The sequence below is a fragment of the Quercus lobata genome, chromosome 3 (assembly GCF_001633185.2).
Source record: "Quercus lobata isolate SW786 chromosome 3, ValleyOak3.0 Primary Assembly, whole genome shotgun sequence".
NCBI lineage: Eukaryota > Viridiplantae > Streptophyta > Magnoliopsida > Fagales > Fagaceae > Quercus > Quercus lobata.
The window spans coordinates 48,647,940-48,658,423 of NC_044906.1; the positions used below are offsets into that span (position 1 = coordinate 48,647,940).

General features: G+C 37.5%; 1 pseudogene; it reads right to left on the reverse strand.

The window, feature by feature from the left end:
- Positions 1 to 5,672: 5,672 nt before the first annotated feature.
- LOC115980988 lies at positions 5,673 to 10,484 on the reverse strand (annotated as a pseudogene).

Consider the following 10,484-nt stretch of genomic DNA (forward strand, 5'->3'; position numbering starts at 1 on the left):
TGGGCCCCAAAAATCGCCCTTACAGGTAAAGTCTCTGATGGTTAAATAAAAGATCTGAGGTTTAATCTCCGTTTACACCAAAAACTGATTGGTGTCTTGGTCTGACGATAAGAAGTTATTATTAGGAGCGCAATGGCGGCTCTAGAAATTTTGTTCAAGGGGGTCATTAAGAAATTTAAACTAAACAAAATTTAATAATTAAAAGAAAGAATTTGAATATATTAAGTTGTCGAAAAAAAAAAAAAAAACACAAATATATGAAGTTTATAATTTTCTTTTGAGTTTTCATATTTTAAAATCATTACAAGATAGTTTATTATCAATTGTCATTATTTATTATCAATGTTGGTAAGTGTGACCATTTTATTTTATTAAGTTTGTATAACATTTTTAATTTTTATGAAGTTGTCATTATTTATTTGTCAATTTTTTATAAAAAATATTTTAAATCAAATGACAAAACTCAACCCATTGTCATTGTATTAAATTGGCCTACACAGCCACATTCATCCATACATAAATAATACATTAAGTATCTACATAACTAATAAAATGCTTAAACAATTACTAATTTTACCATTTTTGGTCTTAAATCACTAACTTTATAACAAAAGGTTATTATAACTTGATAATAATATACACAAATATAACAAACCCTCTGTATTTTCTAACTATTAAATTATATAAAGTTATATTATATTTGTAGTATACAACACACATCCACATACATCACAATTCACACAAATAACATAATAAAAAATAACACACACAATCAGTATTAGATACACACTCACACACATATATATAATATATATTTATAATAAAGAGAGACATCTACGACTTACAAACATTCTCCTTTTACTTTTAGAGACACCCATGATCTATGTTGTTGTTTGATTTTGGGCTGGGTTAATATGCGGTTAGGGTGTGCAAAATTTAAGTCAGCGTGTACAAACATGTCTTCAGGGATAAATTATACTAGTAAAAAAATTTTATATATAAAATTAAAAAAAAAAAATTCAAGTCAGGGGGTTCAATTGAACCCCCTAAGCATAAATTTACGCCGCCCATACAGGAGCGCGGACGTCATAGATTGAAACTCTCTAAAAAAGGGGGATAAAATTAAAATTTTGAAATTTTAAGATGTCAACTCCAAAATACCTCTAAACTTTAAGAATGTAGTTTTCACTTTAGCCTAAAAATTATCAATCTTTTTAAGCTAGGAATATTAGTGGACCATTTCTGCAAAGGCAGCGAAGCTTTATATACTAAATCAAAATTGTCCCATTCCCGGGGGGGGGGGGGGGGGCTTTGTCTGGAGAAAAACAGGAAAAAAATTAGTATGCCTTATTGTGAAATAAGAGAGTCTCTCACTCGAACTGAAGCTAGTTTATAACATGTGTGCTAAGTCTAGCCAATGTGTAAATAGTTGAGAGGTTTTACTAATTGGCTTTGGAATTGGTTAAAAGAATTGTAAAGATGTTTAATAATTCGAAATAATTAAGAGTGTTATTTCCATGTTGATAATAACAATTTTTTTTTTTTTTAAGAAACGAGACTTTGCATTTCAATCAGTTAGGCCAATAAAGTCGGCCTCTAATACAGAGGTAATATCTGGTGGTACATCTTCCATCCAGACTTGATAATGGGAAATAGAGTTTGCTCTCTTCGCTAAAGCATGAGATACAATATTACAATGCCGGCGAATATGGGAATAATGTATCTCTGAGAAACAAGAGGCAAGATACTATATGTCCTGAACTAAATGACCAAAATGGGATAAAGTGTACGAATTGTTTTGGAGGGCTGTGATGAGAACTTGCGAGTCTCCTTCAAGAATCACTCGATCAAAACCTGTTTCCAAAGCCAAAAGTAAAGCTCTCCTGGCTGCCATTGCTTCAACCTCAATGGCTGTGAAGGGAAGCGTAGCTCTTTCGATGAGTGAGACCATAGCTTGACCCTCGGAGTTCCTAAGAATCACGCCCAGTCCAGCACACTGCTTTGCTGCAAACAATGCTCCATCAAAATTCAGTTTGTAAAGTGGACGATCCGGAGGAAGCCATCTCGTTGGTTGGCGTCTTACTGGTATAGTGTGAAATGTATTGTGGAGTGCAAATTCCCGCAACCTTTCCTTGGCTTGATGCAGCACCTGATCAAGGGAGATGACTGCTTTTCCAAGTCTGAGGTTATTTCTTCGGTTCCATAGAGTCCAAATCACCATGGAAAAGAGAGCCGAGTCCCTGTTATCTGCAAAAACACAATCGGTTAGATCAATAAAAGTTGCTGCCTGGCGAAGACTGTCGTGATTCCACAGAGGAACTTTGTTCCACAAGTCCGACAGCTTTGGACAATGGAACAGAGCATGGCACATGTCTTCATTGGCTTGCTGACAGCTTTCACACGTACTGCTATTGATGATTTTTCGTTGAACCAGGTTCGTCTTAGTAGGCAAAGAATTTTTTGTTGCTCTCCAAACTAAATTCCTCACCTTACTCGGAACCGGTAAACTCCAAATCGCTTTCCACAAAGGTTTGAGTTGATCAGTATTTGACTGACCCGGTTGCAAGTTCTGAGCTTCGTGCTGCAAAAATTTATATCCAGATTTTACTGAATATTCTCCAGTAGGATTGAAGGGCCAAAAGAGCTGGTCAGGTTGAACCGTGTGATTGAGGGGAATTTTTTTAACCATTTCAGCTTCAAAATTCAGCAGGATGGTATCAATAACTTCCACTTTCCAACTTCTATTTTCTTGATCAATGAATGAACTAACCTTAGCATCAGCCAGGCTTGCCACACACGGGGATACCACCTTAGGTGCAAACTTATTGGGAAGCCAACGCTCCCCCCAAATAGCTGCAGATTTTCCATCTCCAATCCGCCAGATTGCCCCCCTTTTTATTACTTCTCTGCCTCGTAGAACACTCTTCCAAGCATAAGATGATGAGCTTGGGTTAGTCGCTTCCATGAGTGAACTATGGGGGAAGTATTTAGCCTTAAATACTCTATAGAAGAGCGAACTCTTGTCATGCAGCAGGCGCCAAGTCTGTTTTGCTAACAAGGCGTCGTTAAATTTGGAGAGGTCTTTAAACCCCATCCCCCCTTGAGTCTTTGGCTTGCACAAGTCTTCCCACTTAATCCAGTGTATTTTTCGGCTATCCCTCTTTGGCCCCAAAAAAATTTCCTGATTAAACCTTCTATCTCATGACATAAACCAACAAGTAGTTTAAAGCATGACATTGTATAGGTCGGTAAGGCTTGGGCCACAGCTTTAATTAGAACCTCATAGCCTGCTTGGGAAAGTAGTTTCCCCTCCCACCCTTGCAATTTTTTCCAAACTCTTTGTTTAATGTTATCAAAACTCGCCTTCTTTCCTCAGCCTATAAAGGATGGTAGTCCTAAATATTTTTCATATTGTTGGACCACTTGCACCCCTAGAGCACCTTTAATGGAATCTTGCATAGCTTAAGACGTGGATTTGCTAAAAAAGAGTGTGGTTTTTGAGCGATTGATTTGTTGCCCGGACTCGCTCATATATGGCTAGGATTTCCAAAAGCTTTTGGCATTCATTGTCATTTGCCCCACAAAAAATGAGGCTATCATCTGCAAAGAGTAAATGAGTTAATCGAGGCCCGCTTCTACAAATGGATACTCCCCTTATATCTCCCAAGGTCTCAACTTTCTTCAACAAGCGATGAAAGCCCTCAGTGCACAAGAGGAATAAGTATGGTGAAAGGGGGTCGCCTTGACGAAGTCCCCTAGTAGGTGTGATATCTCCATGGGGTTCTCCATTGATTAAAACCGAGAATGTGGCTGTGGTAATACACTCCATCATCAGTTTAATCCAGGGCTCCGCAAATCCCATTTTTTCCATCACTTTCCTCATATATAACCATTCGACCCTGTCATAGGCCTTGCTCATATCCAGTTTCAGAGCCATATAACCTGTGGTACTTGCAAAGTGATTTCTTATATAGTGCAAAGTTTCAAAAGCCACCATAATATTATCTGAAATTAAGCATTCTGTCATGAAAGCGCTTTGATGTTCAGAAATAATATGTGGTAAAAATTTTTTCAACCTATTTGCCAAAACCTTAGAAAACACTCTGTATAAAACATTGCTTAGGCTAATAGGCCGATATTGTGAGACATACTCCGGATTTTTAACTTTGGGGATAAGAGTGATAAAGGAATGGCCAAGAGCACTAGGAAGACTACCAGTATTTAGATAGTGTAAGATAGCTTCAATAACATCATTACCTACTAAAGACCAATAGTTTTGATAAAAGAGTGGAGGCATACCATCCGGGCCGGGTGATTTGAGGGGTGCCATCTGTTTTATTGCATCTTCCACTTCCTGTGCTGTAAACGTTCCTGTCAACTCCTTATTCATGTTTTCGGTCACTGTGATGGGTATTTGTTCAAGGATGTCATCAAAGCCATTTGGACTGCTTGATGTAAAAAGGTGTTGATAAAAGCCCACAATTGTATCAACCACACGGCCTAGGTGAGTTGTCCACTGCCCATCTGCATCATATAATCCTTTCACATAATTTCTTCAACGTCTTTGAGTGGCTTTACTGTGGAAAAACCGAGTGTTTTTATCACCGTCTTTCAACCATTGAATTTTGGACCGTTGAGCCCACATTTGAGCCTCACGATCCAAGAGTTTATTAATCTCGACCTCAAGCTGCTTCATACGTCCATCACTTCCTCCTTGCATGGCTCTTTTTTCGGCTTGCACAAGTTGTTTCCTTTTCTTCTCTAACTCCCTACGTACACTCCCAAAACATTGTTTACTCCATTTTGTTAATTCCAGCCCACACCAATCCACTTTCTTCAGAATTTTTTTCCCACCATTTGCATCATATGTATCCTTCCACACTGCTTCTATCGTCTCCCCACAGCCTTTATCGGTCATCCACATTTGTTCAAACCGAAAAGGCCGGTTTTGTCTATAGTCCATACCGTCAGGTACTATCCATAGTGGCTTATGTTCTGATGATGTAACATCAAGATGGTAGACTATAGTATCTGGGAAAATTTCCAACCAATCCGCCGTAGCTACTGCCCTGTCAAGGCATTCCCAAACCGTGTAGTGCGCGAAGTGTTTATGCCATGTAAAATTTGAGCCAATGAAACCAAGGTCCAGGAAACCACAGTCATTCAATACGTCTCGGAAAGCCTGCATCTGTGCATGAGGCCGAATCCTCCCACCCAATTTTTTTGATTGCCGAATTACTTCATTGAAGTCTCCTACGCAAATCCAAGGTGCCGACCCTCTGGATTTTAAAGTTTTTAGGCGAGCCATGCTTCATGTCTATTTTGTGTATTAGGTTCCCTGTAGAAACCTGTGAACCTCCATTCTTCTACCTTGCCCTTATTAATTAAAGTGTCAATGTGATTCTGCGAGAAAGTCTCAATGTTCAAGTCAAAATCTTGCTTCCAAAAAATCACCAAACCCCCTGTCTTATTTCTTCGAGGGGCTATGAATTTATTTTTAAATTGTAACCGATCTTGAATCTGAATTAGCCTAGCTTCGTCCGTCCATGTTTCGGCTAAAAACACAACGGAGGGATCTTTTGCCCACACCATGTCTGCGAGCTGATTTTCTGTACGTTGGTTCTCAAGCCCCCGACGGTTCCAACATAAAAGACTCATTGGTTCTGGCGGGGCTAGGAACCAGCCGCCGCCAATATCATTTGTTCTGCTTTGTCCACCTGAGAAACCAGTCTTCTCACTTTCAGTAACTCCGGTTGACTTTCACCATCTCTATTAATTCTCTTATCCCCCACTGCCTTTTCCATGATTGTGCCTGCCCCCCCTTCAGCTCTAGCAATCCGTTTCCACCTCCCCTCATGTGGCACATTATAAGTGGACATGTCAGATAGAGGTGATAGAGTTTGTTGATTTGATGATTTGGCCAAAGCAGTACGTGTGTAGACTTTTGCTTGGTGAGGTCTCTCATCACTTGTACCTGATTCTAGGATGCTTTCCTTATTGGTAGTATGATCTGATTGCACTACCATTTCCCTTATCAACTCAACCTTGCACAAGTCACGGTCTATCTCCTGGATTTTTGCTTCAAATAACTCGTTTGCCACCTGTTGTTCCTATATATTGGGTTAGAAAAAATTGAATTTTGAGGAGTTGGCTGGTTCGAAATACCTGAATTGGAATGTCCCGCAATATCCTCCTGAATATCCGGGATTATGAATGTAGGCTGCCTTGGTTCCTCCCTTTCCGTTTCAGGCCTAATTATCTCCGGTATAGGGCCCTCCGTACAAACCACCACCACCGGTGGGTTCATAGTGGCCTTTGAGTGTGTCTTAGAAGAAGAAGCTCCATTTTTCTTTGAATAGAAACCGGGGACGACCACCATGTTTTTCCTTGCTGCTGTGAACAGAGCTGCCTTCAACCATGGGCCAAATTGTTTTGAATCACTTGTCAGTGTTCCTTCACTATCTATCCACAATTCACAATCCCTGTCTGCATGCGTAAGGCATCCACACCAGTAGCACATATTTGGTAGGCGCTCGTATTTGAAAGAGACCCACTGTTCTTTGCCGGTTGCCACTGATATCACACGTCCCCTACACAAAGGTTAGGAGATATCCACAGTAACGTGAACCCTTATAAAACCATCCCCTTCCACTTCTGTGCCTTCTGTTACTTCACACGCGGTACCAATCGCTGAGCAAATCTTTTCAACCACCTTGCTGGTTCTGAATCTCCTTGGTATGTCATGGACCTGAACCCAAAAAGTAACCAAGTTAAAATTCATGTCACATAAATCAGCATCCTTATCATAACGTTGTAGAGCCATTCAGTGGCGGAGCCAGGAATTTAGATTAGGGGGGGCATGATTAAAAGACAAGATTGGAAGTAAAAAATTAATCAATATTAATAACAAAATAAATAAACAACTATATGATAATGTAATTGTCATACAGAATCTAACATAAAATGTAAACTTTAATTTATTTTTTCACACCTAGCTTATTTTACTCAATTGCCCTCGACAATTTTTCATATTTTGAAACCGCTACATGATTTCTTCACATTCAATAGTTTTGAATATATCTTTCTCAATATATGTGACTAAGCAATCATTCATCCACTGATCTCCTATTCAATTGCGTAATCGATTTTTAATTATGTTCATTGCTGAAAAAGCTCTTTCAACAGTAGCTGTTGCAACTGGTAAGATCAATGCCAAAGTCACTAATGAGTAAACCAATGGATATGAAACATTCTTTTTCATTTCTACCATCTTTTCAGCAAGCTGTCCAATTCCTTTAAGTGCTGAAAACTCTTCAGTGGACCGCATGTCATGGATGTATGTCTCAAGTTGGTTATCCAAGAAAGAAACTTGAACTGTTGAAAAATCACTTGGATAAAACTGAGCAAGCCGAATCAATTTCTCCTTGTTGAATGCTGAAAATAAGTTATCTGGGTTTAAACACGCAACACAAAGTAATAATTCAGAATTTTCAAAACGACTATTAAGTTCCTGAAGTTGCATATCTATAACAGTATAAAAAAGCTCCACTTGATAATGATGTGAATTTTTCATGTTTTGAGCTTTTCGTCGTGGCCGAGGTTGATATAAATCATCCATATCAGGAACATCAATATTATTTTTTGCACAAAATGTAGAAACTTCCTCTAGCAAAGTGTTCCACCCATCATCTCTCATGGCTTGTAAACGTTGCTTTGAAATGTCAACCAACTTCATAGCATTCACAATATCTTGATCTTTTCGTTGTAATGCCTGTGACAACTCATTACTTATGCCAAGCACACCTTTCATCAAATGTAAATCAAACACGAATTCAAATGTCTGGAGTAAACCAATTAAGATATTTGCTTCTGCTCTCTGATCAGAATCTAAGCCATCTTTCTATAATAGTTTCAATCACATCAATTACAGAAGAAAACATGTGAATAAGATTTATAAGTGCACCATAATGAGAACTCCAACGTGTATCTCCAGGTCTTTTTAGACTCATTTCTTGATTCAAGCCACGACCAGTTGAAATTTCATTATTTTTTAGTGCTTCTATAACTTCAGCATTACGTTTTTCGCGAAGAATATCACGACGTTTACATGATGCTCCAACAATATTGAATACCTTTGCAACCAAGTTAAAAAAGGTTGCAATTTGGATGTGATTTTTTGCTACTGCAACTAATGTTAGTTGAAGTCGATGTGCAAAGCAATGGACATAATAGGCAGAATGATTATCTTTCAAAATAAGAGTTTTTAGTCCATTTAACTCACCTCGCATGTTGCTTGCCCCGTCATAACCTTGTCCCCGCAATCTACTAATGCTTAAGCTATGTTTATTAAATACTTCCTCAATTGCACTCTTTAGTGTCACTGCTGATGTATTATTAACATGTGTAATGCCTAAAAAGCGCTCATTCACATGTCCCAATTTGTCCACATAGCGCAAAGCAATTGCCATTTGTTCTTTAGTAGACATATCACGTGATTCATCAACTATAATAGCAAATAATGAGTCTCCAATATCTTTAATAATAGCATTTATTGTCTCAACAGCTGTAGCATTTGCTATTTCTTTTTGGATATCAGGAGAGGTCATTTGATGATTTTCAGGAGCGTTTTCAAGAACTGCCTTATCAATCTCTTCATTGTGATTTGCAAGAAACCGTAATAATTCAAGAAAATTTCCTTGATTATTGGAGTCTTTAGATTCATCATGGCCACGAAATGCTAATCCTTGTCGTTGTAGAAAACAAATACAATCCACTGATGCATTCAAACGAGTCCGATATTCCCTTTTCTCAACATCTGATTGCTTGTTTATAACTGTTTGAATACTTTGTCTCTGGTTTAACAAAGCTTCACATTTTCTTTGAGCTATATTATGTGCACTGTTGTGATCCCCAACGTGATTCTGTAATTTCTCCTTTTTTTTTCCAATTTCTGAATCCTTCAGTAACAAATGAGTCTCCCCCTCCTTGATCACCAGTATCAGGTCGAAATAGATAACAATATAGACAATATGCAGCATCTTTGGTAATGCTATATTCCAACCAACCTTCAAATTCTTTGAACCACACTGGATTAAATCGACGCTTTGTTTTGCCAAATTGACTTTGTGGAAAATCATGGTTAACTGGTTGACAAGCTTTATTTTGTAGATAATGCCTTCTAATTTGATCTCTTCCATTAGGATGATAGTTAGAAATTTTTATTCTTAAACCAGGATCCGTGGGAAGATTTGCAACATCCACTTCGATACGAGTTCGTTTAGGATTTGATCCGGACTCATTATTATGATCAGGATTCTCTATAATCTCAATTAACTACAAATATATATGTCATATCATTAAAATAAAGAAAAAAAAATTACAATTTATGATTAAGAATAATCAAATTAAGAGATCATTATAAATACAAATAGTTTAAATATATAATTTGAATTATAAATTTATGGTTAAAAATAGTCAAATCAATTCATCTAAATATAAACAGTTTAAACATATGATTTAATTCTTTAAAAAATTAAATAAACAAATAAATTAAAGCAAAAGTATTAAGAATATACATACCTATGAATATTTGAATGTGTGACTTAAAAACCCAACTTGAATGCTTTTAAAAACTGCACAAAAACTCTGAGATCCAAAGGAAGAGACTGGTTTGAAAAGAAATTTTTTTCTTTTTGATGGGAGGTCATGCTCTGATTGCATTATATATACTTTTTTTTTTTAAGAGTTCTATGCTAGTTCTGATTCCTATTCCGTGTAGGGATAGCAAAGTTGTTATTTATTTATTTTTTTTAATCAATACCAAGTGGGATCTACGGTTTTATTGAATAAGGTGAATTCATTTAATAATAGATCTCTACAGGCGGCTTGGTAGAGCATAAAAAAAATTCTACTGGCAACTTGGTCTAGTCTATCAAGTTTACTAAGTGGGGCCATTGATTTTATATATAGAATTGTACCACCATTAGGAGTAGAAGTCAACTGCTACTAGGAAAGTTGGAAAGGTAATGTGAATTTACTTAATTGAGATTTTTTTTTTTTTTTTTTTTTTTTGTCTTTTGTGTAGGGGGGGCAAAGATGGTATTTCAGGTCATATTAGTTAAAAAAAATTTGAAAGTTCGGGGGGGCAGGTGCCCCCCCTTGCCCCCCCCTCCCTCCGCCCCTGGAGCCATTATGTATTTCTCGAAACTCCACGGTTCCGTAGATAGGATTTTTTCCATCTCTTCTTTGTTATCAAAAGTAAATAGCACAATATGATCTTCCTCTTTTTTGATTGTAAAGCTGTTTTTCGATCTCCATATCGGATTGAAAGTTTGCGCAATTGCGTCAATGTTGAGTGCACGTTTGGTATAGAATTTTGCAGCAATGGTGAACTGTGGTGCTGCTTCTTCCTCTTCCAAACAAAGGTCAGAACCCTCCCTATCCGATAGAGTTAGACAACTCCAAGCCTTGGTGAGATTGTCCAT